The 25,893-nt window shown below is 45.8% G+C and overlaps 26 non-coding genes across 26 annotated transcripts; 13 read left to right on the forward strand and 13 right to left on the reverse strand.

Moving 5' to 3' along the window:
* Positions 1–216: 216 nt before the first annotated feature.
* Positions 217–287, reverse strand: TRNAG-GCC (transfer RNA glycine (anticodon GCC)). The gene has a single exon. It is a non-coding gene; the product is annotated as a tRNA-Gly (tRNA).
* Positions 288–421: 134 nt separating this feature from the next.
* TRNAK-CUU (transfer RNA lysine (anticodon CUU)) lies at positions 422–494 on the forward strand. The gene has a single exon. It is a non-coding gene; the product is annotated as a tRNA-Lys (tRNA).
* A 1,343-nt stretch (positions 495–1,837) lies between these two features.
* On the reverse strand, positions 1,838–1,908 carry TRNAG-GCC (transfer RNA glycine (anticodon GCC)). Its single transcript has one exon. It is a non-coding gene; the product is annotated as a tRNA-Gly (tRNA).
* A 134-nt stretch (positions 1,909–2,042) lies between these two features.
* On the forward strand, positions 2,043–2,115 carry TRNAK-CUU (transfer RNA lysine (anticodon CUU)). Its single transcript has one exon. It is a non-coding gene; the product is annotated as a tRNA-Lys (tRNA).
* Positions 2,116–3,458: 1,343 nt separating this feature from the next.
* TRNAG-GCC (transfer RNA glycine (anticodon GCC)) lies at positions 3,459–3,529 on the reverse strand. The gene has a single exon. It is a non-coding gene; the product is annotated as a tRNA-Gly (tRNA).
* Positions 3,530–3,663: 134 nt separating this feature from the next.
* On the forward strand, positions 3,664–3,736 carry TRNAK-CUU (transfer RNA lysine (anticodon CUU)). Its single transcript has one exon. It is a non-coding gene; the product is annotated as a tRNA-Lys (tRNA).
* A 1,343-nt stretch (positions 3,737–5,079) lies between these two features.
* TRNAG-GCC (transfer RNA glycine (anticodon GCC)) lies at positions 5,080–5,150 on the reverse strand. The gene has a single exon. It is a non-coding gene; the product is annotated as a tRNA-Gly (tRNA).
* A 1,550-nt stretch (positions 5,151–6,700) lies between these two features.
* On the reverse strand, positions 6,701–6,771 carry TRNAG-GCC (transfer RNA glycine (anticodon GCC)). Its single transcript has one exon. It is a non-coding gene; the product is annotated as a tRNA-Gly (tRNA).
* A 134-nt stretch (positions 6,772–6,905) lies between these two features.
* Positions 6,906–6,978, forward strand: TRNAK-CUU (transfer RNA lysine (anticodon CUU)). The gene has a single exon. It is a non-coding gene; the product is annotated as a tRNA-Lys (tRNA).
* A 1,343-nt stretch (positions 6,979–8,321) lies between these two features.
* Positions 8,322–8,392, reverse strand: TRNAG-GCC (transfer RNA glycine (anticodon GCC)). Its single transcript has one exon. It is a non-coding gene; the product is annotated as a tRNA-Gly (tRNA).
* Positions 8,393–8,526: 134 nt separating this feature from the next.
* TRNAK-CUU (transfer RNA lysine (anticodon CUU)) lies at positions 8,527–8,599 on the forward strand. Its single transcript has one exon. It is a non-coding gene; the product is annotated as a tRNA-Lys (tRNA).
* A 1,343-nt stretch (positions 8,600–9,942) lies between these two features.
* Positions 9,943–10,013, reverse strand: TRNAG-GCC (transfer RNA glycine (anticodon GCC)). Its single transcript has one exon. It is a non-coding gene; the product is annotated as a tRNA-Gly (tRNA).
* Positions 10,014–10,147: 134 nt separating this feature from the next.
* TRNAK-CUU (transfer RNA lysine (anticodon CUU)) lies at positions 10,148–10,220 on the forward strand. The gene has a single exon. It is a non-coding gene; the product is annotated as a tRNA-Lys (tRNA).
* A 1,343-nt stretch (positions 10,221–11,563) lies between these two features.
* TRNAG-GCC (transfer RNA glycine (anticodon GCC)) lies at positions 11,564–11,634 on the reverse strand. Its single transcript has one exon. It is a non-coding gene; the product is annotated as a tRNA-Gly (tRNA).
* Positions 11,635–11,768: 134 nt separating this feature from the next.
* Positions 11,769–11,841, forward strand: TRNAK-CUU (transfer RNA lysine (anticodon CUU)). Its single transcript has one exon. It is a non-coding gene; the product is annotated as a tRNA-Lys (tRNA).
* Positions 11,842–13,389: 1,548 nt separating this feature from the next.
* Positions 13,390–13,462, forward strand: TRNAK-CUU (transfer RNA lysine (anticodon CUU)). Its single transcript has one exon. It is a non-coding gene; the product is annotated as a tRNA-Lys (tRNA).
* A 1,548-nt stretch (positions 13,463–15,010) lies between these two features.
* Positions 15,011–15,083, forward strand: TRNAK-CUU (transfer RNA lysine (anticodon CUU)). Its single transcript has one exon. It is a non-coding gene; the product is annotated as a tRNA-Lys (tRNA).
* Positions 15,084–16,426: 1,343 nt separating this feature from the next.
* On the reverse strand, positions 16,427–16,497 carry TRNAG-GCC (transfer RNA glycine (anticodon GCC)). Its single transcript has one exon. It is a non-coding gene; the product is annotated as a tRNA-Gly (tRNA).
* Positions 16,498–16,631: 134 nt separating this feature from the next.
* TRNAK-CUU (transfer RNA lysine (anticodon CUU)) lies at positions 16,632–16,704 on the forward strand. The gene has a single exon. It is a non-coding gene; the product is annotated as a tRNA-Lys (tRNA).
* Positions 16,705–18,047: 1,343 nt separating this feature from the next.
* TRNAG-GCC (transfer RNA glycine (anticodon GCC)) lies at positions 18,048–18,118 on the reverse strand. Its single transcript has one exon. It is a non-coding gene; the product is annotated as a tRNA-Gly (tRNA).
* Positions 18,119–18,252: 134 nt separating this feature from the next.
* TRNAK-CUU (transfer RNA lysine (anticodon CUU)) lies at positions 18,253–18,325 on the forward strand. Its single transcript has one exon. It is a non-coding gene; the product is annotated as a tRNA-Lys (tRNA).
* A 1,343-nt stretch (positions 18,326–19,668) lies between these two features.
* Positions 19,669–19,739, reverse strand: TRNAG-GCC (transfer RNA glycine (anticodon GCC)). The gene has a single exon. It is a non-coding gene; the product is annotated as a tRNA-Gly (tRNA).
* A 134-nt stretch (positions 19,740–19,873) lies between these two features.
* On the forward strand, positions 19,874–19,946 carry TRNAK-CUU (transfer RNA lysine (anticodon CUU)). The gene has a single exon. It is a non-coding gene; the product is annotated as a tRNA-Lys (tRNA).
* A 1,548-nt stretch (positions 19,947–21,494) lies between these two features.
* Positions 21,495–21,567, forward strand: TRNAK-CUU (transfer RNA lysine (anticodon CUU)). Its single transcript has one exon. It is a non-coding gene; the product is annotated as a tRNA-Lys (tRNA).
* A 1,343-nt stretch (positions 21,568–22,910) lies between these two features.
* On the reverse strand, positions 22,911–22,981 carry TRNAG-GCC (transfer RNA glycine (anticodon GCC)). Its single transcript has one exon. It is a non-coding gene; the product is annotated as a tRNA-Gly (tRNA).
* Positions 22,982–24,531: 1,550 nt separating this feature from the next.
* Positions 24,532–24,602, reverse strand: TRNAG-GCC (transfer RNA glycine (anticodon GCC)). The gene has a single exon. It is a non-coding gene; the product is annotated as a tRNA-Gly (tRNA).
* Between the last annotated feature and the right edge of the window lie 1,291 nt (positions 24,603–25,893).

A 25,893-nucleotide genomic window follows, 5' to 3' on the forward strand; every position in this document is an offset into this window, starting at 1 on the left:
GGCCTTTGGGCACGCAAGTGTCCCAAGGCTGCTTTAACTTGTGTGTCTTAGAGTCATGTTTGCTGGGTACTAGGGTCCCTCTTCTCGACTGTCAGCCAGCACTGTGGCCAAGTGCCACGGTGACTCTTGCAAGTGTCCTTAAATGGCTTCTGGCCTGCAGAGATGTCTTAAGCTTGAGAAGTGCAAAGTGTGGAGGTGTGCCAAAATCCTAGCATTTGCATTGGCCGGGAATCAAACCCGGGCCTCCCGCGTGGCAGGCGAGAATTCTACCACTGAACCACCAATGCCTTGCCCTGTTGCTCGGTGCTGAAAAACGTGGCCAGCCAAATCAGGCCATACAAGATTGCCTTCTTCTGTGCGGATGGCAAAGGTAAGGCTGGCGCCATTTTGCAATTTTTGACATTTCAGCTCAAGCAAGCAAGCCCGGCTAGCTCAGTCGGTAGAGCATGAGACTCTTAATCTCAGGGTCGTGGGTTCGAGCCCCACGTTGGGCGATCAAAGCTTTTCCTTTTACTTTCTACTAGGCAGAGCTCCTCCAAAACGATTACAAACCATCACCAGGCCATCACTTCCTCTTTCACATGCCACTCCCCACTCCCTTTGCTAACAAACGAAAATGTCATCTCAGCTTTCCCCTTCACTTTTACTCACACAACCTCTTTTAACAACTTTTCAGCAAAAGTGCTTCACCACCCCAAGAAAGAGAAAAACACTCCTTCTTACAATCTTACTCATCTTTCCTATACTACTTTTCTTATCTGCTTTTCCCAGATTTCCGTTGGCTTTACTCCAGTCCTTTTGTCAAGGAGAGACTTACAATCAATCACTTGACAAGGAACAACCACCTGAAAGATACTCATTCTCGTATGCCTGGTGCACACCATGCAATTTCCCATCAGATAGATGGGACGATAGATCCTTTCCGACAGACACGATCGGATTTCCGTTCGGATTTCCGATCACTACTATGCAAATCCATCAGAAAAACGATCAGAAATCAGATCGGACCTGCCGGAAATCATCTGTTCGACCCATCTATCTGACAGGCATTGGTATGGTGTGTATTAGGCTTTGCACTCCAAAGGTGCTCACATAGCAGTATGAGGAGGGCACTCTGCACACGGCCTGAGATTTAGCTGAGAGGATTGAAAAAAAGGAAGTTGCTCTTTCCCTTAACTTGTTTTTAGATGAGGTACTTCCCAACAAAAGTTACAAACCAAAAAGCCTTTCAGTCCCGGCAAGCAAAAAAAGTGGTTGCTTTCATTTGACTTAAGTTTGTTACTACTTTTTTTTCTGTACTTTTAGTATGTTTTCTTAATTGCTAGGTGCTGGGAAAGCAAGTTGTAGGTAAGCTGACACAACATCTCAACATCTACTGTGAGAAAACTCAGGACAAAAGTAGAATGAATGAGGGCCTAGAGAGAACGCTCCAAATTTGAGCAAGGCCCTGAGTAGAGTGCAAAGACAACAAGGCAAAAAGTTGTAAAACAACACCAGATGAGCAGATGCTGCTGACTTGGCATTTCCGAGGCTTTTCTAGACAGTTAAAAAGAAGCCTAATAGGTGAGTACTGGAGAGGGAGAGATGCTGCACGTCACTGGCACTGCTAGAAGACATGCAAGGCCTTTGGGCACGCAAGTGTCCCAAGGCTGCTTTAACTTGTGTGTCTTAGAGTCATGTTTGCTGGGTACTAGGGTCCCTCTTCTCGACTGTCAGCCAGCACTGTGGCCAAGTGCCACGGTGACTCTTGCAAGTGTCCTTAAATGGCTTCTGGCCTGCAGAGATGTCTTAAGCTTGAGAAGTGCAAAGTGTGGAGGTGTGCCAAAATCCTAGCATTTGCATTGGCCGGGAATCAAACCCGGGCCTCCCGCGTGGCAGGCGAGAATTCTACCACTGAACCACCAATGCCTTGCCCTGTTGCTCGGTGCTGAAAAACGTGGCCAGCCAAATCAGGCCATACAAGATTGCCTTCTTCTGTGCGGATGGCAAAGGTAAGGCTGGCGCCATTTTGCAATTTTTGACATTTCAGCTCAAGCAAGCAAGCCCGGCTAGCTCAGTCGGTAGAGCATGAGACTCTTAATCTCAGGGTCGTGGGTTCGAGCCCCACGTTGGGCGATCAAAGCTTTTCCTTTTACTTTCTACTAGGCAGAGCTCCTCCAAAACGATTACAAACCATCACCAGGCCATCACTTCCTCTTTCACATGCCACTCCCCACTCCCTTTGCTAACAAACGAAAATGTCATCTCAGCTTTCCCCTTCACTTTTACTCACACAACCTCTTTTAACAACTTTTCAGCAAAAGTGCTTCACCACCCCAAGAAAGAGAAAAACACTCCTTCTTACAATCTTACTCATCTTTCCTATACTACTTTTCTTATCTGCTTTTCCCAGATTTCCGTTGGCTTTACTCCAGTCCTTTTGTCAAGGAGAGACTTACAATCAATCACTTGACAAGGAACAACCACCTGAAAGATACTCATTCTCGTATGCCTGGTGCACACCATGCAATTTCCCATCAGATAGATGGGACGATAGATCCTTTCCGACAGACACGATCGGATTTCCGTTCGGATTTCCGATCACTACTATGCAAATCAATCAGAAAAACGATCGGAAATCAGATCGGACCTGCCGGAAATCATCTGTTCGACCCATCTATCTGACAGGCATTGGTATGGTGTGTATTAGGCTTTGCACTCCAAAGGTGCTCACATAGCAGTATGAGGAGGGCACTCTGCACACGGCCTGAGATTTAGCTGAGAGGATTGAAAAAAAGGAAGTTGCTCTTTCCCTTAACTTGTTTTTAGATGAGGTACTTCCCAACAAAAGTTACAAACCAAAAAGCCTTTCAGTCCCGGCAAGCAAAAAAAGTGGTTGCTTTCATTTGACTTAAGTTTGTTACTACTTTTTTTTCTGTACTTTTAGTATGTTTTCTTAATTGCTAGGTGCTGGGAAAGCAAGTTGTAGGTAAGCTGACACAACATCTCAACATCTACTGTGAGAAAACTCAGGACAAAAGTAGAATGAATGAGGGCCTAGAGAGAACGCTCCAAATTTGAGCAAGGCCCTGAGTAGAGTGCAAAGACAACAAGGCAAAAAGTTGTAAAACAACACCAGATGAGCAGATGCTGCTGACTTGGCATTTCCGAGGCTTTTCTAGACAGTTAAAAAGAAGCCTAATAGGTGAGTACTGGAGAGGGAGAGATGCTGCACGTCACTGGCACTGCTAGAAGACATGCAAGGCCTTTGGGCACGCAAGTGTCCCAAGGCTGCTTTAACTTGTGTGTCTTAGAGTCATGTTTGCTGGGTACTAGGGTCCCTCTTCTCGACTGTCAGCCAGCACTGTGGCCAAGTGCCACGGTGACTCTTGCAAATGTCCTTAAATGGCTTCTGGCCTGCAGAGATGTCTTAAGCTTGAGAAGTGCAAAGTGTGGAGGTGTGACAAAATCCTAGCATTTGCATTGGCCGGGAATCGAACCCGGGCCTCCCGCGTGGCAGGCGAGAATTCTACCACTGAACCACCAATGCCTTGCCCTGCTGCTCGGTGCTGAAAAACGTGGCCAGCCAAATCAGGCCATACAAGATTGCCTTCTTCTGTGCGGATGGCAAAGGTGAGGCTGGCGCCATTTTGCAATTTTTGACATTTCAGCTCAAGCAAGCAAGCCCGGCTAGCTCAGTCGGTAGAGCATGAGACTCTTAATCTCAGGGTCGTGGGTTCGAGCCCCACGTTGGGCGATCAAAGCTTCTCCTTTTACTTTCTACTAGGCAGAGCTCCTCCAAAACGATTACAAACCATCACCAGGCCATCACTTCCTCTTTCACATGCCACTCCCCACTCCCTTTGCTAACAAACGAAAATGTCATCTCAGCTTTCCCCTTCACTTTTACTCACACAACCTCTTTTAACAACTTTTCAGCAAAAGTGCTTCACCACCCCAAGAAAGAGAAAAACACTCCTTCTTACAATCTTACTCATCTTTCCTATACTACTTTTCTTATCTGCTTTTCCCAGATTTCCGTTGGCTTTACTCCAGTCCTTTTGTCAAGGAGAGACTTACAATCAATCACTTGACAAGGAACAACCACCTGAAAGATACTCATTCTCGTATGCCTGGTGCACACCATGCAATTACCCATCAGATAGATGGGCCGATAGATCCTTTCCGACAGACACGATCGGATTTCCGTTCGGATTTCCGATCACTACTATGCAAATCAATCAGAAAAACGATCGGAAATCAGATCGGACCTGCCGGAAATCATCTGTTCGACCCATCTATCTGACAGGCATTGGTATGGTGTGTATTAGGCTTTGCACTCCAAAGGTGCTCACATAGCAGTATGAGGAGGGCACTCTGCACACGGCCTGAGATTTAGCTGAGAGGATTGAAAAAAAGGAAGTTGCTCTTTCCCTTAACTTGTTTTTAGATGAGGTACTTCCCAACAAAAGTTACAAACCAAAAAGCCTTTAAGTCCCGGCAAGCAAAAAAAGTGGTTGCTTTCATTTGACTTAAGTTTGTTACTACTTTTTTTTCTGTACTTTTAGTATGTTTTCTTAATTGCTAGGTGCTGGGAAAGCAAGTTGTAGGTAAGCTGACACAACATCTCAACATCTACTGTGAGAAAACTCAGGACAAAAGTAGAATGAATGAGGGCCTAGAGAGAACGCTCCAAATTTGAGCAAGGCCCTGAGTAGAGTGCAAAGACAACAAGGCAAAAAGTTGTAAAACAACACCAGATGAGCAGATGCTGCTGACTTGGCATTTCCGAGGCTTTTCTAGACAGTTAAAAAGAAGCCTAATAGGTGAGTACTGGAGAGGGAGAGATGCTGCACGTCACTGGCACTGCTAGAAGACATGCAAGGCCTTTGGGCACGCAAGTGTCCCAAGGCTGCTTTAACTTGTGTGTCTTAGAGTCATGTTTGCTGGGTACTAGGGTCCCTCTTCTCGACTGTCAGCCAGCACTGTGGCCAAGTGCCACGGTGACTCTTGCAAATGTCCTTAAATGGCTTCTGGCCTGCAGAGATGTCTTAAGCTTGAGAAGTGCAAAGTGTGGAGGTGTGCCAAAATCCTAGCATTTGCATTGGCCGGGAATCGAACCCAGGCCTCCCGCGTGGCAGGCGAGAATTCTACCACTGAACCACCAATGCCTTGCCCTGCTGCTCGGTGCTGAAAAACGTGGCCAGCCAAATCAGGCCATACAAGATTGCCTTCTTCTGTGCGGATGGCAAAGGTGAGGCTGGTGCCATTTTGCAATTTTTGACATTTCAGCTCAAGCAAGCAAGCCCGGCTAGCTCAGTCGGTAGAGCATGAGACTCTTAATCTCAGGGTCGTGGGTTCGAGCCCTATGTTGGGCGATCAAAGCTTCTCCTTTTACTTTCTACTAGGCAGAGCTCCTCCAAAACGATTACAAACCATCACCAGGCCATCACTTCCTCTTTCACATGCCACTCCCCACTCCCTTTGCTAACAAACGAAAATGTCATCTCAGCTTTCCCCTTCACTTTTACTCACACAACCTCTTTTAACAACTTTTCAGCAAAAGTGCTTCACCACCCCAAGAAAGAGAAAAACACTCCTTCTTACAATCTTACTCATCTTTCCTATACTACTTTTCTTATCTGCTTTTCCCAGATTTCCGTTGGCTTTACTCCAGTCCTTTTGTCAAGGAGAGACTTACAATCAATCACTTGACAAGGAACAACCACCTGAAAGATACTCATTCTCGTATGCCTGGTGCACACCATGCAATTTCCCATCAGATAGATGGGACGATAGATCCTTTCCGACAGACACGATCGGATTTCCGTTCGGATTTCCGATCACTACTATGCAAATCCATCAGAAAAACGATCGGAAATCAGATCGGACCTGCCGGAAATCATCTGTTCGACCCATCTATCTGACAGGCATTGGTATGGTGTGTATTAGGCTTTGCACTCCAAAGGTGCTCACATAGCAGTATGAGGAGGGCACTCTGCACACGGCCTGAGATTTAGCTGAGAGGATTGAAAAAAAGGAAGTTGCTCTTTCCCTTAACTTGTTTTTAGATGAGGTACTTCCCAACAAAAGTTACAAACCAAAAAGCCTTTCAGTCCCGGCAAGCAAAAAAAGTGGTTGCTTTCATTTGACTTAAGTTTGTTACTACTTTTTTTTCTGTACTTTTAGTATGTTTTCTTAATTGCTAGGTGCTGGGAAAGCAAGTTGTAGGTAAGCTGACACAACATCTCAACATCTACTGTGAGAAAACTCAGGACAAAAGTAGAATGAATGAGGGCCTAGAGAGAACGCTCCAAATTTGAGCAAGGCCCTGAGTAGAGTGCAAAGACAACAAGGCAAAAAGTTGTAAAACAACACCAGATGAGCAGATGCTGCTGACTTGGCATTTCCGAGGCTTTTCTAGACAGTTAAAAAGAAGCCTAATAGGTGAGTACTGGAGAGGGAGAGATGCTGCACGTCACTGGCACTGCTAGAAGACATGCAAGGCCTTTGGGCACGCAAGTGTCCCAAGGCTGCTTTAACTTGTGTGTCTTAGAGTCATGTTTGCTGGGTACTAGGGTCCCTCTTCTCGACCGTCAGCCAGCACTGTGGCCAAGTGCCACGGTGACTCTTGCAAGTGTCCTTAAATGGCTTCTGGCCTGCAGAGATGTCTTAAGCTTGAGAAGTGCAAAGTGTGGAGGTGTGCCAAAATCCTAGCATTTGCATTGGCCGGGAATCAAACCCGGGCCTCCCGCGTGGCAGGCGAGAATTCTACCACTGAACCACCAATGCCTTGCCCTGTTGCTCGGTGCTGAAAAACGTGGCCAGCCAAATCAGGCCATACAAGATTGCCTTCTTCTGTGCGGATGGCAAAGGTAAGGCTGGCGCCATTTTGCAATTTTTGACATTTCAGCTCAAGCAAGCAAGCCCGGCTAGCTCAGTCGGTAGAGCATGAGACTCTTAATCTCAGGGTCGTGGGTTCGAGCCCCACGTTGGGCGATCAAAGCTTTTCCTTTTACTTTCTACTAGGCAGAGCTCCTCCAAAACGATTACAAACCATCACCAGGCCATCACTTCCTCTTTCACATGCCACTCCCCACTCCCTTTGCTAACAAACGAAAATGTCATCTCAGCTTTCCCCTTCACTTTTACTCACACAACCTCTTTTAACAACTTTTCAGCAAAAGTGCTTCACCACCCCAAGAAAGAGAAAAACACTCCTTCTTACAATCTTACTCATCTTTCCTATACTACTTTTCTTATCTGCTTTTCCCAGATTTCCGTTGGCTTTACTCCAGTCCTTTTGTCAAGGAGAGACTTACAATCAATCACTTGACAAGGAACAACCACCTGAAAGATACTCATTCTCGTATGCCTGGTGCACACCATGCAATTTCCCATCAGATAGATGGGACGATAGATCCTTTCCGACAGACACGATCGGATTTCCGTTCGGATTTCCGATCACTACTATGCAAATCAATCAGAAAAACGATCGGAAATCAGATTGGACCTGCCGGAAATCATCTGTTCGACCCATCTATCTGACAGGCATTGGTATGGTGTGTATTAGGCTTTGCACTCCAAAGGTGCTCACATAGCAGTATGAGGAGGGCACTCTGCACACGGCCTGAGATTTAGCTGAGAGGATTGAAAAAAAGGAAGTTGCTCTTTCCCTTAACTTGTTTTTAGATGAGGTACTTCCCAACAAAAGTTACAAACCAAAAAGCCTTTCAGTCCCGGCAAGCAAAAAAAGTGGTTGCTTTCATTTGACTTAAGTTTGTTACTACTTTTTTTTCTGTACTTTTAGTATGTTTTCTTAATTGCTAGGTGCTGGGAAAGCAAGTTGTAGGTAAGCTGACACAACATCTCAACATCTACTGTGAGAAAACTCAGGACAAAAGTAGAATGAATGAGGGCCTAGAGAGAACGCTCCAAATTTTAACAAGGCCCTGAGTAGAGTGCAAAGACAACAAGGCAAAAAGTTGTAAAACAACACCAGATGAGCAGATGCTGCTGACTTGGCATTTCCGAGGCTTTTCTAGACAGTTAAAAAGAAGCCTAATAGGTGAGTACTGGAGAGGGAGAGATGCTGCACGTCACTGGCACTGCTAGAAGACATGCAAGGCCTTTGGGCACGCAAGTGTCCCAAGGCTGCTTTAACTTGTGTGTCTTAGAGTCATGTTTGCTGGGTACTAGTGTCCCTCTTCTCGACTGTCAGCCAGCACTGTGGCCAAGTGCCACGGTGACTCTTGCAAATGTCCTTAAATGGCTTCTGGCCTGCAGAGATGTCTTAAGCTTGAGAAGTGCAAAGTGTGGAGGTGTGCCAAAATCCTAGCATTTGCATTGGCCGGGAATCGAACCCGGGCCTCCCGCGTGGCAGGCGAGAATTCTACCACTGAACCACCAATGCCTTGCCCTGTTGCTCGGTGCTGAAAAACGTGGCCAGCCAAATCAGGCCATACAAGATTGCCTTCTTCTGTGCGGATGGCAAAGGTAAGGCTGGCGCCATTTTGCAATTTTTGACATTTCAGCTCAAGCAAGCAAGCCCGGCTAGCTCAGTCGGTAGAGCATGAGACTCTTAATCTCAGGGTCGTGGGTTCGAGCCCCACGTTGGGCGATCAAAGCTTTTCCTTTTACTTTCTACTAGGCAGAGCTCCTCCAAAACGATTACAAACCATCACCAGGCCATCACTTCCTCTTTCACATGCCACTCCCCACTCCCTTTGCTAACAAACGAAAATGTCATCTCAGCTTTCCCCTTCACTTTTACTCACACAACCTCTTTTAACAACTTTTCAGCAAAAGTGCTTCACCACCCCAAGAAAGAGAAAAACACTCCTTCTTACAATCTTACTCATCTTTCCTATACTACTTTTCTTATCTGCTTTTCCCAGATTTCCGTTGGCTTTACTCCAGTCCTTTTGTCAAGGAGAGACTTACAATCAATCACTTGACAAGGAACAACCACCTGAAAGATACTCATTCTCGTATGCCTGGTGCACACCATGCAATTTCCCATCAGATAGATGGGACGATAGATCCTTTCCGACAGACACGATCGGATTTCCGTTCGGATTTCCGATCACTACTATGCAAATCAATCAGAAAAACGATCGGAAATCAGATCGGACCTGCCGGAAATCATCTGTTCGACCCATCTATCTGACAGGCATTGGTATGGTGTGTATTAGGCTTTGCACTCCAAAGGTGCTCACATAGCAGTATGAGGAGGGCACTCTGCACACGGCCTGAGATTTAGCTGAGAGGATTGAAAAAAAGGAAGTTGCTCTTTCCCTTAACTTGTTTTTAGATGAGGTACTTCCCAACAAAAGTTACAAACCAAAAAGCCTTTCAGTCCCGGCAAGCAAAAAAAGTGGTTGCTTTCATTTGACTTAAGTTTGTTACTACTTTTTTTTCTGTACTTTTAGTATGTTTTCTTAATTGCTAGGTGCTGGGAAAGCAAGTTGTAGGTAAGCTGACACAACATCTCAACATCTACTGTGAGAAAACTCAGGACAAAAGTAGAATGAATGAGGGCCTAGAGAGAACGCTCCAAATTTTAACAAGGCCCTGAGTAGAGTGCAAAGACAACAAGGCAAAAAGTTGTAAAACAACACCAGATGAGCAGATGCTGCTGACTTGGCATTTCCGAGGCTTTTCTAGACAGTTAAAAAGAAGCCTAATAGGTGAGTACTGGAGAGGGAGAGATGCTGCACGTCACTGGCACTGCTAGAAGACATGCAAGGCCTTTGGGCACGCAAGTGTCCCAAGGCTGCTTTAACTTGTGTGTCTTAGAGTCATGTTTGCTGGGTACTAGTGTCCCTCTTCTCGACTGTCAGCCAGCACTGTGGCCAAGTGCCACGGTGACTCTTGCAAATGTCCTTAAATGGCTTCTGGCCTGCAGAGATGTCTTAAGCTTGAGAAGTGCAAAGTGTGGAGGTGTGCCAAAATCCTAGCATTTGCATTGGCCGGGAATCGAACCCGGGCCTCCCGCGTGGCAGGCGAGAATTCTACCACTGAACCACCAATGCCTTGCCCTGTTGCTCGGTGCTGAAAAACGTGGCCAGCCAAATCAGGCCATACAAGATTGCCTTCTTCTGTGCGGATGGCAAAGGTAAGGCTGGCGCCATTTTGCAATTTTTGACATTTCAGCTCAAGCAAGCAAGCCCGGCTAGCTCAGTCGGTAGAGCATGAGACTCTTAATCTCAGGGTCGTGGGTTCGAGCCCCACGTTGGGCGATCAAAGCTTTTCCTTTTACTTTCTACTAGGCAGAGCTCCTCCAAAACGATTACAAACCATCACCAGGCCATCACTTCCTCTTTCACATGCCACTCCCCACTCCCTTTGCTAACAAACGAAAATGTCATCTCAGCTTTCCCCTTCACTTTTACTCACACAACCTCTTTTAACAACTTTTCAGCAAAAGTGCTTCACCACCCCAAGAAAGAGAAAAACACTCCTTCTTACAATCTTACTCATCTTTCCTATACTACTTTTCTTATCTGCTTTTCCCAGATTTCCGTTGGCTTTACTCCAGTCCTTTTGTCAAGGAGAGACTTACAATCAATCACTTGACAAGGAACAACCACCTGAAAGATACTCATTCTCGTATGCCTGGTGCACACCATGCAATTTCCCATCAGATAGATGGGACGATAGATCCTTTCCGACAGACACGATCGGATTTCCGTTCGGATTTCCGATCACTACTATGCAAATCAATCAGAAAAACGATCGGAAATCAGATCGGACCTGCCGGAAATCATCTGTTCGACCCATCTATCTGACAGGCATTGGTATGGTGTGTATTAGGCTTTGCACTCCAAAGGTGCTCACATAGCAGTATGAGGAGGGCACTCTGCACACGGCCTGAGATTTAGCTGAGAGGATTGAAAAAAAGGAAGTTGCTCTTTCCCTTAACTTGTTTTTAGATGAGGTACTTCCCAACAAAAGTTACAAACCAAAAAGCCTTTCAGTCCCGGCAAGCAAAAAAAGTGGTTGCTTTCATTTGACTTAAGTTTGTTACTACTTTTTTTTCTGTACTTTTAGTATGTTTTCTTAATTGCTAGGTGCTGGGAAAGCAAGTTGTAGGTAAGCTGACACAACATCTCAACATCTACTGTGAGAAAACTCAGGACAAAAGTAGAATGAATGAGGGCCTAGAGAGAACGCTCCAAATTTTAACAAGGCCCTGAGTAGAGTGCAAAGACAACAAGGCAAAAAGTTGTAAAACAACACCAGATGAGCAGATGCTGCTGACTTGGCATTTCCGAGGCTTTTCTAGACAGTTAAAAAGAAGCCTAATAGGTGAGTACTGGAGAGGGAGAGATGCTGCACGTCACTGGCACTGCTAGAAGACATGCAAGGCCTTTGGGCACGCAAGTGTCCCAAGGCTGCTTTAACTTGTGTGTCTTAGAGTCATGTTTGCTGGGTACTAGTGTCCCTCTTCTCGACTGTAAGCCAGCACTGTGGCCAAGTGCCACGGTGACTCTTGCAAATGTCCTTAAATGGCTTCTGGCCTGCAGAGATGTCTTAAGCTTGAGAAGTGCAAAGTGTGGAGGTGTGCCAAAATCCTAGCATTTGCATTGGCCGGGAATCGAACCCGGGCCTCCCGCGTGGCAGGCGAGAATTCTACCACTGAACCACCAATGCCTTGCCCTGTTGCTCGGTGCTGAAAAACGTGGCCAGCCAAATCAGGCCATACAAGATTGCCTTCTTCTGTGCGGATGGCAAAGGTGAGGCTGGCGCCATTTTGCAATTTTTGACATTTCAGCTCAAGCAAACAAGCCCGGCTAGCTCAGTCGGTAGAGCATGAGACTCTTAATCTCAGGGTCGTGGGTTCGAGCCCCACGTTGGGCGATCAAAGCTTCTCCTTTTACTTTCTACTAGGCAGAGCTCCTCCAAAACGATTACAAACCATCACCAGGCCATCACTTCCTCTTTCACATGCCACTCCCCACTCCCTTTGCTAACAAACGAAAATGTCATCTCAGCTTTCCCCTTCACTTTTACTCACACAACCTCTTTTAACAACTTTTCAGCAAAAGTGCTTCACCACCCCAAGAAAGAGAAAAACACTCCTTCTTACAATCTTACTCATCTTTCCTATACTACTTTTCTTATCTGCTTTTCCCAGATTTCCATTGGCTTTACTCCAGTCCTTTTGTCAAGGAGAGACTTACAATCAATCACTTGACAAGGAACAACCACCTGAAAGATACTCATTCTCGTATGCCTGGTGCACACCATGCAATTCCCCATCAGATAGATGGGCCGATAGATCCTTTCCGACAGACACGATCAGATTTCCGTTCGGATTTCCGATCACTACTATGCAAATCAATCAGAAAAACGATCGGAAATCAGATCGGACCTGCCGGAAATCATCTGTTCGACCCATCTATCTGACAGGCATTGGTATGGTGTGTATTAGGCTTTGCACTCCAAAGGTGCTCACATAGCAGTATGAGGAGGGCACTCTGCACACGGCCTGAGATTTAGCTGAGAGGATTGAAAGAAAGGAAGTTGCTCTTTCCCTTAACTTGTTTTTAGATGAGGTACTTCCCAACAAAAGTTACAAACCAAAAAGCCTTTCAGTCCCGGCAAGCAAAAAAAGTGGTTGCTTTCATTTGACTTAAGTTTGTTACTACTTTTTTTTCTGTACTTTTAGTATGTTTTCTTAATTGCTAGGTGCTGGGAAAGCAAGTTGTAGGTAAGCTGACACAACATCTCAACATCTACTGTGAGAAAACTCAGGACAAAAGAAGAATGAATGAGGGCCTAGAGAGAACGCTCCAAATTTGAGCAAGGCCCTGAGTAGAGTGCAAAGACAACAAGGCAAAAAGTTGTAAAACAACACCAGATGAGCAGATGCTGCTGACTTGGCATTTCCGAGGCTTTTCTAGACAGTTAAAAAGAAGCCTAATAGGTGAGTACTGGAGAGGGAGAGATGCTGCACGTCACTGGCACTGCTAGAAGACATGCAAGGCCTTTGGGCACGCAAGTGTCCCAAGGCTGCTTTAACTTGTGTGTCTTAGAGTCATGTTTGCTGGGTACTAGTGTCCCTCTTCTCGACTGTCAGCCAGCACTGTGGCCAAGTGCCACGGTGACTCTTGCAAATGTCCTTAAATGGCTTCTGGCCTGCAGAGATGTCTTAAGCTTGAGAAGTGCAAAGTGTGGAGGTGTGCCAAAATCCTAGCATTTGCATTGGCCGGGAATCGAACCCGGGCCTCCTGCGTGGCAGGCGAGAATTCTACCACTGAACCACCAATGCCTTGCCCTGTTGCTCGGTGCTGAAAAATGTGGCCAGCCAAATCAGGCCATACAAGATTGCCTTCTTCTGTGCGGATGGCAAAGGTGAGGCTGGTGCCATTTTGCAATTTTTGACATTTCAGCTCAAGCAAGCAAGCCCGGCTAGCTCAGTCGGTAGAGCATGAGACTCTTAATCTCAGGGTCGTGGGTTCGAGCCCCACGTTGGGCGATCAAAGCTTCTCCTTTTACTTTCTACTAGGCAGAGCTCCTCCAAAACGATTACAAACCATCACCAGGCCATCACTTCCTCTTTCACATGCCACTCCCCACTCCCTTTGCTAACAAACGAAAATGTCATCTCAGCTTTCCCCTTCACTTTTACTCACACAACCTCTTTTAACAACTTTTCAGCAAAAGTGCTTCACCACCCCAAGAAAGAGAAAAACACTCCTTCTTACAATCTTACTCATCTTTCCTATACTACTTTTCTTATCTGCTTTTCCCAGATTTCCGTTGGCTTTACTCCAGTCCTTTTGTCAAGGAGAGACTTACAATCAATCACTTGACAAGGAACAACCACCTGAAAGATACTCATTCTCGTATGCCTGGTGCACACCATGCAATTCCCCATCAGATAGATGGGCCGATAGATCCTTTCCGACAGACACGATCGGATTTCCGTTCGGATTTCCGATCACTACTATGCAAATCCATCAGAAAAACGATCGGAAATCAGATCGGACCTGCCGGAAATCATCTGTTCGACCCATCTATCTGACAGGCATTGGTATGGTGTGTATTAGGCTTTGCACTCCAAAGGTGCTCACATAGCAGTATGAGGAGGGCACTCTGCACACGGCCTGAGATTTAGCTGAGAGGATTGAAAAAAAGGAAGTTGCTCTTTCCCTTAACTTGTTTTTAGATGAGGTACTTCCCAACAAAAGTTACAAACCAAAAAGCCTTTCAGTCCCGGCAAGCAAAAAAAGTGGTTGCTTTCATTTGACTTAAGTTTGTTACTACTTTTTTTTCTGTACTTTTAGTATGTTTTCTTAATTGCTAGGTGCTGGGAAAGCAAGTTGTAGGTAAGCTGACACAACATCTCAACATCTACTGTGAGAAAACTCAGGACAAAAGTAGAATGAATGAGGGCCTAGAGAGAACGCTCCAAATTTTAACAAGGCCCTGAGTAGAGTGCAAAGACAACAAGGCAAAAAGTTGTAAAACAACACCAGATGAGCAGATGCTGCTGACTTGGCATTTCCGAGGCTTTTCTAGACAGTTAAAAAGAAGCCTAATAGGTGAGTACTGGAGAGGGAGAGATGCTGCACGTCACTGGCACTGCTAGAAGACATGCAAGGCCTTTGGGCACGCAAGTGTCCCAAGGCTGCTTTAACTTGTGTGTCTTAGAGTCATGTTTGCTGGGTACTAGTGTCCCTCTTCTCGACTGTCAGCCAGCACTGTGGCCAAGTGCCACGGTGACTCTTGCAAATGTCCTTAAATGGCTTCTGGCCTGCAGAGATGTCTTAAGCTTGAGAAGTGCAAAGTGTGGAGGTGTGCCAAAATCCTAGCATTTGCATTGGCCGGGAATCGAACCCGGGCCTCCTGCGTGGCAGGCGAGAATTCTACCACTGAACCACCAATGCCTTGCCCTGTTGCTCGGTGCTGAAAAATGTGGCCAGCCAAATCAGGCCATACAAGATTGCCTTCTTCTGTGCGGATGGCAAAGGTGAGGCTGGTGCCATTTTGCAATTTTTGACATTTCAGCTCAAGCAAGCAAGCCCGGCTAGCTCAGTCGGTAGAGCATGAGACTCTTAATCTCAGGGTCGTGGGTTCGAGCCCCACGTTGGGCGATCAAAGCTTCTCCTTTTACTTTCTACTAGGCAGAGCTCCTCCAAAACGATTACAAACCATCACCAGGCCATCACTTCCTCTTTCACATGCCACTCCCCACTCCCTTTGCTAACAAACGAAAATGTCATCTCAGCTTTCCCCTTCACTTTTACTCACACAACCTCTTTTAACAACTTTTCAGCAAAAGTGCTTCACCACCCCAAGAAAGAGAAAAACACTCCTTCTTACAATCTTACTCATCTTTCCTATACTACTTTTCTTATCTGCTTTTCCCAGATTTCCGTTGGCTTTACTCCAGTCCTTTTGTCAAGGAGAGACTTACAATCAATCACTTGACAAGGAACAACCACCTGAAAGATACTCATTCTCGTATGCCTGGTGCACACCATGCAATTCCCCATCAGATAGATGGGCCGATAGATCCTTTCCGACAGACACGATCGGATTTCCGTTCGGATTTCCGATCACTACTATGCAAATCCATCAGAAAAACGATCGGAAATCAGATCGGACCTGCCGGAAATCATCTGTTCGACCCATCTATCTGACAGGCATTGGTATGGTGTGTATTAGGCTTTGCACTCCAAAGGTGCTCACATAGCAGTATGAGGAGGGCACTCTGCACACGGCCTGAGATTTAGCTGAGAGGATTGAAAAAAAGGAAGTTGCTCTTTCCCTTAACTTGTTTTTAGATGAGGTACTTCCCAACAAAAGTTACAAACCAAAAAGCCTTTCAGTCCCGGCAAGCAAAAAAAGTGGTTGCTTTCATTTGACTTAAGTTTGTTACTACTTTTTTTTCTGTACTTTTAGTATGTTTTCTTAATTGCTAGGTGCTGGGAAAGCAAGTTGTAGGTAAGCTGACACAACATCTCAACATCTACTGTGAGAAAACTCAGGACAAAAGTAGAATGAATGAGGGCCTAGAGAGAACGCTCCAAATTTTAACAAGGCCCTGAGTAGAGTGCAAAGACAACAAGGCAAAAAGTTGTAAAACAACACCAGATGAGCAGATGCTGCTGACTTGGCATTTCCGAGGCTTTTCTAGACAGTTAAAAAGAAGCCTAATAGGTGAGTACTGGAGAGGGAGAGATGCTGCACGTCACTGGCACTGCTAGAAGACATGCAAGGCCTTTGGGCACGCAAGTGTCCCAAGGCTGCTTTAACTTGTGTGTCTTAGAGTCATGTTTGCTGGGTACTAGTGTCCCTCTTCTCGACTGTCAGCCAGCACTGTGGCCAAGTGCCACGGTGACTCTTGCAAATGTCCTTAAATGGCTTCTGGCCTGCAGAGATGTCTTAAGCTTGAGAAGTGCAAAGTGTGGAGGTGTGCCAAAATCCTAGCATTTGCATTGGCCGGGAATCGAACCCAGGCCTCCCGCGTGGCAGGCGAGAATTCTACCACTGAACCACCAATGCCTTGCCCTGTTGCTCGGTGCTGAAAAACGTGGCCAGCCAAATCAGGCCATACAAGATTGCCTTCTTCTGTGCGGATGGCAAAGGTGAGGCTGGCGCCATTTTGCAATTTTTGACATTTCAGCTCAAGCAAACAAGCCCGGCTAGCTCAGTCGGTAGAGCATGAGACTCTTAATCTCAGGGTCGTGGGTTCGAGCCCCACGTTGGGCGATCAAAGCTTCTCCTTTTACTTTCTACTAGGCAGAGCTCCTCCAAAACGATTACAAACCATCACCAGGCCATCACTTCCTCTTTCACATGCCACTCCCCACTCCCTTTGCTAACAAACGAAAATGTCATCTCAGCTTTCCCCTTCACTTTTACTCACACAACCTCTTTTAACAACTTTTCAGCAAAAGTGCTTCACCACCCCAAGAAAGAGAAAAACACTCCTTCTTACAATCTTACTCATCTTTCCTATACTACTTTTCTTATCTGCTTTTCCCAGATTTCCATTGGCTTTACTCCAGTCCTTTTGTCAAGGAGAGACTTACAATCAATCACTTGACAAGGAACAACCACCTGAAAGATACTCATTCTCGTATGCCTGGTGCACACCATGCAATTCCCCATCAGATAGATGGGCCGATAGATCCTTTCCGACAGACACGATCAGATTTCCGTTCGGATTTCCGATCACTACTATGCAAATCAATCAGAAAAACGATCGGAAATCAGATCGGACCTGCCGGAAATCATCTGTTCGACCCATCTATCTGACAGGCATTGGTATGGTGTGTATTAGGCTTTGCACTCCAAAGGTGCTCACATAGCAGTATGAGGAGGGCACTCTGCACACGGCCTGAGATTTAGCTGAGAGGATTGAAAGAAAGGAAGTTGCTCTTTCCCTTAACTTGTTTTTAGATGAGGTACTTCCCAACAAAAGTTACAAACCAAAAAGCCTTTCAGTCCCGGCAAGCAAAAAAAGTGGTTGCTTTCATTTGACTTAAGTTTGTTACTACTTTTTTTTCTGTACTTTTAGTATGTTTTCTTAATTGCTAGGTGCTGGGAAAGCAAGTTGTAGGTAAGCTGACACAACATCTCAACATCTACTGTGAGAAAACTCAGGACAAAAGTAGAATGAATGAGGGCCTAGAGAGAACGCTCCAAATTTGAGCAAGGCCCTGAGTAGAGTGCAAAGACAACAAGGCAAAAAGTTGTAAAACAACACCAGATGAGCAGATGCTGCTGACTTGGCATTTCCGAGGCTTTTCTAGACAGTTAAAAAGAAGCCTAATAGGTGAGTACTGGAGAGGGAGAGATGCTGCACGTCACTGGCACTGCTAGAAGACATGCAAGGCCTTTGGGCACGCAAGTGTCCCAAGGCTGCTTTAACTTGTGTGTCTTAGAGTCATGTTTGCTGGGTACTAGTGTCCCTCTTCTCGACTGTCAGCCAGCACTGTGGCCAAGTGCCACGGTGACTCTTGCAAATGTCCTTAAATGGCTTCTGGCCTGCAGAGATGTCTTAAGCTTGAGAAGTGCAAAGTGTGGAGGTGTGCCAAAATCCTAGCATTTGCATTGGCCGGGAATCGAACCCGGGCCTCCCGCGTGGCAGGCGAGAATTCTACCACTGAACCACCAATGCCTTGCCCTGTTGCTCGGTGCTGAAAAACGTGGCCAGCCAAATCAGGCCATACAAGATTGCCTTCTTCTGTGCGGATGGCAAAGGTGAGGCTGGCGCCATTTTGCAATTTTTGACATTTCAGCTCAAGCAAACAAGCCCGGCTAGCTCAGTCGGTAGAGCATGAGACTCTTAATCTCAGGGTCGTGGGTTCGAGCCCCACGTTGGGCGATCAAAGCTTCTCCTTTTACTTTCTACTAGGCAGAGCTCCTCCAAAACGATTACAAACCATCACCAGGCCATCACTTCCTCTTTCACATGCCACTCCCCACTCCCTTTGCTAACAAACGAAAATGTCATCTCAGCTTTCCCCTTCACTTTTACTCACACAACCTCTTTTAACAACTTTTCAGCAAAAGTGCTTCACCACCCCAAGAAAGAGAAAAACACTCCTTCTTACAATCTTACTCATCTTTCCTATACTACTTTTCTTATCTGCTTTTCCCAGATTTCCATTGGCTTTACTCCAGTCCTTTTGTCAAGGAGAGACTTACAATCAATCACTTGACAAGGAACAACCACCTGAAAGATACTCATTCTCGTATGCCTGGTGCACACCATGCAATTCCCCATCAGATAGATGGGCCGATAGATCCTTTCCGACAGACACGATCAGATTTCCGTTCGGATTTCCGATCACTACTATGCAAATCAATCAGAAAAACGATCGGAAATCAGATCGGACCTGCCGGAAATCATCTGTTCGACCCATCTATCTGACAGGCATTGGTATGGTGTGTATTAGGCTTTGCACTCCAAAGGTGCTCACATAGCAGTATGAGGAGGGCACTCTGCACACGGCCTGAGATTTAGCTGAGAGGATTGAAAGAAAGGAAGTTGCTCTTTCCCTTAACTTGTTTTTAGATGAGGTACTTCCCAACAAAAGTTACAAACCAAAAAGCCTTTCAGTCCCGGCAAGCAAAAAAAGTGGTTGCTTTCATTTGACTTAAGTTTGTTACTACTTTTTTTTCTGTACTTTTAGTATGTTTTCTTAATTGCTAGGTGCTGGGAAAGCAAGTTGTAGGTAAGCTGACACAACATCTCAACATCTACTGTGAGAAAACTCAGGACAAAAGTAGAATGAATGAGGGCCTAGAGAGAACGCTCCAAATTTGAGCAAGGCCCTGAGTAGAGTGCAAAGACAACAAGGCAAAAAGTTGTAAAACAACACCAGATGAGCAGATGCTGCTGACTTGGCATTTCCGAGGCTTTTCTAGACAGTTAAAAAGAAGCCTAATAGGTGAGTACTGGAGAGGGAGAGATGCTGCACGTCACTGGCACTGCTAGAAGACATGCAAGGCCTTTGGGCACGCAAGTGTCCCAAGGCTGCTTTAACTTGTGTGTCTTAGAGTCATGTTTGCTGGGTACTAGTGTCCCTCTTCTCGACTGTCAGCCAGCACTGTGGCCAAGTGCCACGGTGACTCTTGCAAATGTCCTTAAATGGCTTCTGGCCTGCAGAGATGTCTTAAGCTTGAGAAGTGCAAAGTGTGGAGGTGTGCCAAAATCCTAGCATTTGCATTGGCCGGGAATCGAACCCGGGTCTCCCGCGTGGCAGGCGAGAATTCTACCACTGAACCACCAATGCCTTGCCCTGTTGCTCGGTGCTGAAAAACGTGGCCAGCCAAATCAGGCCATACAAGATTGCCTTCTTCTGTGCGGATGGCAAAGGTGAGGCTGGCGCCATTTTGCAATTTTTGACATTTCAGCTCAAGCAAACAAGCCCGGCTAGCTCAGTCGGTAGAGCATGAGACTCTTAATCTCAGGGTCGTGGGTTCGAGCCCCACGTTGGGCGATCAAAGCTTCTCCTTTTACTTTCTACTAGGCAGAGCTCCTCCAAAACGATTACAAACCATCACCAGGCCATCACTTCCTCTTTCACATGCCACTCCCCACTCCCTTTGCTAACAAACGAAAATGTCATCTCAGCTTTCCCCTTCACTTTTACTCACACAACCTCTTTTAACAACTTTTCAGCAAAAGTGCTTCACCACCCCAAGAAAGAGAAAAACACTCCTTCTTACAATCTTACTCATCTTTCCTATACTACTTTTCTTATCTGCTTTTCCCAGATTTCCATTGGCTTTACTCCAGTCCTTTTGTCAAGGAGAGACTTACAATCAATCACTTGACAAGGAACAACCACCTGAAAGATACTCATTCTCGTATGCCTGGTGCACACCATGCAATTCCCCATCAGATAGATGGGCCGATAGATCCTTTCCGACAGACACGATCAGATTTCCGTTCGGATTTCCGATCACTACTATGCAAATCAATCAGAAAAACGATCGGAAATCAGATCGGACCTGCCGGAAATCATCTGTTCGACCCATCTATCTGACAGGCATTGGTATGGTGTGTATTAGGCTTTGCACTCCAAAGGTGCTCACATAGCAATATGAGGAGGGCACTCTGCACACGGCCTGAGATTTAGCTGAGAGGATTGAAAGAAAGGAAGTTGCTCTTTCCCTTAACTTGTTTTTAGATGAGGTACTTCCCAACAAAAGTTACAAACCAAAAAGCCTTTCAGTCCCGGCAAGCAAAAAAAGTGGTTGCTTTCATTTGACTTAAGTTTGTTACTACTTTTTTTTCTGTACTTTTAGTATGTTTTCTTAATTGCTAGGTGCTGGGAAAGCAAGTTGTAGGTAAGCTGACACAACATCTCAACATCTACTGTGAGAAAACTCAGGACAAAAGAAGAATGAATGAGGGCCTAGAGAGAACGCTCCAAATTTGAGCAAGGCCCTGAGTAGAGTGCAAAGACAACAAGGCAAAAAGTTGTAAAACAACACCAGATGAGCAGATGCTGCTGACTTGGCATTTCCGAGGCTTTTCTAGACAGTTAAAAAGAAGCCTAATAGGTGAGTACTGGAGAGGGAGAGATGCTGCACGTCACTGGCACTGCTAGAAGACATGCAAGGCCTTTGGGCACGCAAGTGTCCCAAGGCTGCTTTAACTTGTGTGTCTTAGAGTCATGTTTGCTGGGTACTAGTGTCCCTCTTCTCGACTGTCAGCCAGCACTGTGGCCAAGTGCCACGGTGACTCTTGCAAATGTCCTTAAATGGCTTCTGGCCTGCAGAGATGTCTTAAGCTTGAGAAGTGCAAAGTGTGGAGGTGTGCCAAAATCCTAGCATTTGCATTGGCCGGGAATCGAACCCGGGCCTCCTGCGTGGCAGGCGAGAATTCTACCACTGAACCACCAATGCCTTGCCCTGTTGCTCGGTGCTGAAAAATGTGGCCAGCCAAATCAGGCCATACAAGATTGCCTTCTTCTGTGCGGATGGCAAAGGTGAGGCTGGTGCCATTTTGCAATTTTTGACATTTCAGCTCAAGCAAGCAAGCCCGGCTAGCTCAGTCGGTAGAGCATGAGACTCTTAATCTCAGGGTCGTGGGTTCGAGCCCCACGTTGGGCGATCAAAGCTTCTCCTTTTACTTTCTACTAGGCAGAGCTCCTCCAAAACGATTACAAACCATCACCAGGCCATCACTTCCTCTTTCACATGCCACTCCCCACTCCCTTTGCTAACAAACGAAAATGTCATCTCAGCTTTCCCCTTCACTTTTACTCACACAACCTCTTTTAACAACTTTTCAGCAAAAGTGCTTCACCACCCCAAGAAAGAGAAAAACACTCCTTCTTACAATCTTACTCATCTTTCCTATACTACTTTTCTTATCTGCTTTTCCCAGATTTCCGTTGGCTTTACTCCAGTCCTTTTGTCAAGGAGAGACTTACAATCAATCACTTGACAAGGAACAACCACCTGAAAGATACTCATTCTCGTATGCCTGGTGCACACCATGCAATTCCCCATCAGATAGATGGGCCGATAGATCCTTTCCGACAGACACGATCGGATTTCCGTTCGGATTTCCGATCACTACTATGCAAATCCATCAGAAAAACGATCGGAAATCAGATCGGACCTGCCGGAAATCATCTGTTCGACCCATCTATCTGACAGGCATTGGTATGGTGTGTATTAGGCTTTGCACTCCAAAGGTGCTCACATAGCAGTATGAGGAGGGCACTCTGCACACGGCCTGAGATTTAGCTGAGAGGATTGAAAAAAAGGAAGTTGCTCTTTCCCTTAACTTGTTTTTAGATGAGGTACTTCCCAACAAAAGTTACAAACCAAAAAGCCTTTCAGTCCCGGCAAGCAAAAAAAGTGGTTGCTTTCATTTGACTTAAGTTTGTTACTACTTTTTTTTCTGTACTTTTAGTATGTTTTCTTAATTGCTAGGTGCTGGGAAAGCAAGTTGTAGGTAAGCTGACACAACATCTCAACATCTACTGTGAGAAAACTCAGGACAAAAGTAGAATGAATGAGGGCCTAGAGAGAACGCTCCAAATTTTAACAAGGCCCTGAGTAGAGTGCAAAGACAACAAGGCAAAAAGTTGTAAAACAACACCAGATGAGCAGATGCTGCTGACTTGGCATTTCCGAGGCTTTTCTAGACAGTTAAAAAGAAGCCTAATAGGTGAGTACTGGAGAGGGAGAGATGCTGCACGTCACTGGCACTGCTAGAAGACATGCAAGGCCTTTGGGCACGCAAGTGTCCCAAGGCTGCTTTAACTTGTGTGTCTTAGAGTCATGTTTGCTGGGTACTAGTGTCCCTCTTCTCGACTGTCAGCCAGCACTGTGGCCAAGTGCCACGGTGACTCTTGCAAATGTCCTTAAATGGCTTCTGGCCTGCAGAGATGTCTTAAGCTTGAGAAGTGCAAAGTGTGGAGGTGTGCCAAAATCCTAGCATTTGCATTGGCCGGGAATCGAACCCAGGCCTCCCGCGTGGCAGGCGAGAATTCTACCACTGAACCACCAATGCCTTGCCCTGTTGCTCGGTGCTGAAAAACGTGGCCAGCCAAATCAGGCCATACAAGATTGCCTTCTTCTGTGCGGATGGCAAAGGTGAGGCTGGCGCCATTTTGCAATTTTTGACATTTCAGCTCAAGCAAACAAGCCCGGCTAGCTCAGTCGGTAGAGCATGAGACTCTTAATCTCAGGGTCGTGGGTTTGAGCCCCACGTTGGGCGATCAAAGCTTCTCCTTTTACTTTCTACTAGGCAGAGCTCCTCCAAAACGATTACAAACCATCACCAGGCCATCACTTCCTCTTTCACATGCCACTCCCCACTCCCTTTGCTAACAAACGAAAATGTCATCTCAGCTTTCCCCTTCACTTTTACTCACACAACCTCTTTTAACAACTTTTCAGCAAAAGTGCTTCACCACCCCAAGAAAGAGAAAAACACTCCTTCTTACAATCTTACTCATCTTTCCTATACTACTTTTCTTATCTGCTTTTCCCAGATTTCCATTGGCTTTACTCCAGTCCTTTTGTCAAGGAGAGACTTACAATCAATCACTTGACAAGGAACAACCACCTGAAAGATACTCATTCTCGTATGCCTGGTGCACACCATGCAATTCCCCATCAGATAGATGGGCCGATAGATCCTTTCCGACAGACACGATCAGATTTCCGTTCGGATTTCCGATCACTACTATGCAAATCAATCAGAAAAACGATCGGAAATCAGATCGGACCTGCCAGAAATCATCTGTTCGACCCATCTATCTGACAGGCATTGGTATGGTGTGTATTAGGCTTTGCACTCCAAAGGTGCTCACATAGCAGTATGAGGAGGGCACTCTGCACACGGCCTGAGATTTAGCTGAGAGGATTGAAAGAAAGGAAGTTGCTCTTTCCCTTAACTTGTTTTTAGATGAGGTACTTCCCAACAAAAGTTACAAACCAAAAAGCCTTTCAGTCCCGGCAAGCAAAAAAAGTGGTTGCTTTCATTTGACTTAAGTTTGTTACTACTTTTTTTTCTGTACTTTTAGTATGTTTTCTTAATTGCTAGGTGCTGGGAAAGCAAGTTGTAGGTAAGCTGACACAACATCTCAACATCTACTGTGAGAAAACTCAGGACAAAAGTAGAATGAATGAGGGCCTAGAGAGAACGCTCCAAATTTGAGCAAGGCCCTGAGTAGAGTGCAAAGACAACAAGGCAAAAAGTTGTAAAACAACACCAGATGAGCAGATGCTGCTGACTTGGCATTTCCGAGGCTTTTCTAGACAGTTAAAAAGAAGCCTAATAGGTGAGTACTGGAGAGGGAGAGATGCTGCACGTCACTGGCACTGCTAGAAGACATGCAAGGCCTTTGGGCACGCAAGTGTCCCAAGGCTGCTTTAACTTGTGTGTCTTAGAGTCATGTTTGCTGGGTACTAGGGTCCCTCTTCTCGACTGTCAGCCAGCACTGTGGCCAAGTGCCACGGTGACTCTTGCAAATGTCCTTAAATGGCTTCTGGCCTGCAGAGATGTCTTAAGCTTGAGAAGTGCAAAGTGTGGAGGTGTGCCAAAATCCTAGCATTTGCATTGGCCGGGAATCGAACCCGGGCCTCCCGCATGGCAGGCGAGAATTCTACCACTGAACCACCAATGCCTTGCCCTGCTGCTCGGTGCTGAAAAACGTGGCCAGCCAAATCAGGCCATACAAGATTGCCTTCTTCTGTGCGGATGGCAAAGGTGAGGCTGGCGCCATTTTGCAATTTTTGACATTTCAGCTCAAGCAAGCAAGCCTGGCTAGCTCAGTCGGTAGAGCATGAGACTCTTAATCTCAGGGTCGTGGGTTTGAGCCCCACGTTGGGCGATCAAAGCTTCTCCTTTTACTTTCTACTAGGCAGAGCTCCTCCAAAACGATTACAAACCATCACCAGGCCATCACTTCCTCTTTCACATGCCACTCCCCACTCCCTTTGCTAACAAACGAAAATGTCATCTCAGCTTTCCCCTTCACTTTTACTCACACAACCTCTTTTAACAACTTTTCAGCAAAAGTGCTTCACCACCCCAAGAAAGAGAAAAACACTCCTTCTTACAATCTTACTCATCTTTCCTATACTACTTTTCTTATCTGCTTTTCCCAGATTTCCGTTGGCTTTACTCCAGTCCTTTTGTCAAGGAGAGACTTACAATCAATCACTTGACAAGGAACAACCACCTGAAAGATACTCATTCTCGTATGCCTGGTGCACACCATGCAATTCCCCATCAGATAGATGGGCCGATAGATCCTTTCCGACAGACACGATCGGATTTCCGTTCGGATTTCCGATCACTACTATGCAAATCAATCAGAAAAACGATCGGAAATCAGATCGGACCTGCCGGAAATCATCTGTTCCACCCATCTATCTGACAGGCATTGGTATGGTGTGTATTAGGCTTTGCACTCCAAAGGTGCTCACATAGCAGTATGAGGAGGGCACTCTGCACACGGCCTGAGATTTAGCTGAGAGGATTGAAAAAAAGGAAGTTGCTCTTTCCCTTAACTTGTTTTTAGATGAGGTACTTCCCAACAAAAGTTACAAACCAAAAAGCCTTTCAGTCCCGGCAAGCAAAAAAAGTGGTTGCTTTCATTTGACTTAAGTTTGTTACTACTTTTTTTTCTGTACTTTTAGTATGTTTTCTTAATTGCTAGGTGCTGGGAAAGCAAGTTGTAGGTAAGCTGACACAACATCTCAACATCTACTGTGAGAAAACTCAGGACAAAAGTAGAATGAATGAGGGCCTAGAGAGAACGTTCCAAATTTGAGCAAGGCCCTGAGTAGAGTGCAAAGACAACAAGGCAAAAAGTTGTAAAACAACACCAGATGAGCAGATGCTGCTGACTTGGCATTTCCGAGGCTTTTCTAGACAGTTAAAAAGAAGCCTAATAGGTGAGTACTGGAGAG

Source organism: Hyperolius riggenbachi, chromosome 4, assembly GCF_040937935.1.
Source record: "Hyperolius riggenbachi isolate aHypRig1 chromosome 4, aHypRig1.pri, whole genome shotgun sequence".
NCBI classification, from domain to species: Eukaryota; Metazoa; Chordata; class Amphibia; order Anura; family Hyperoliidae; genus Hyperolius; species Hyperolius riggenbachi.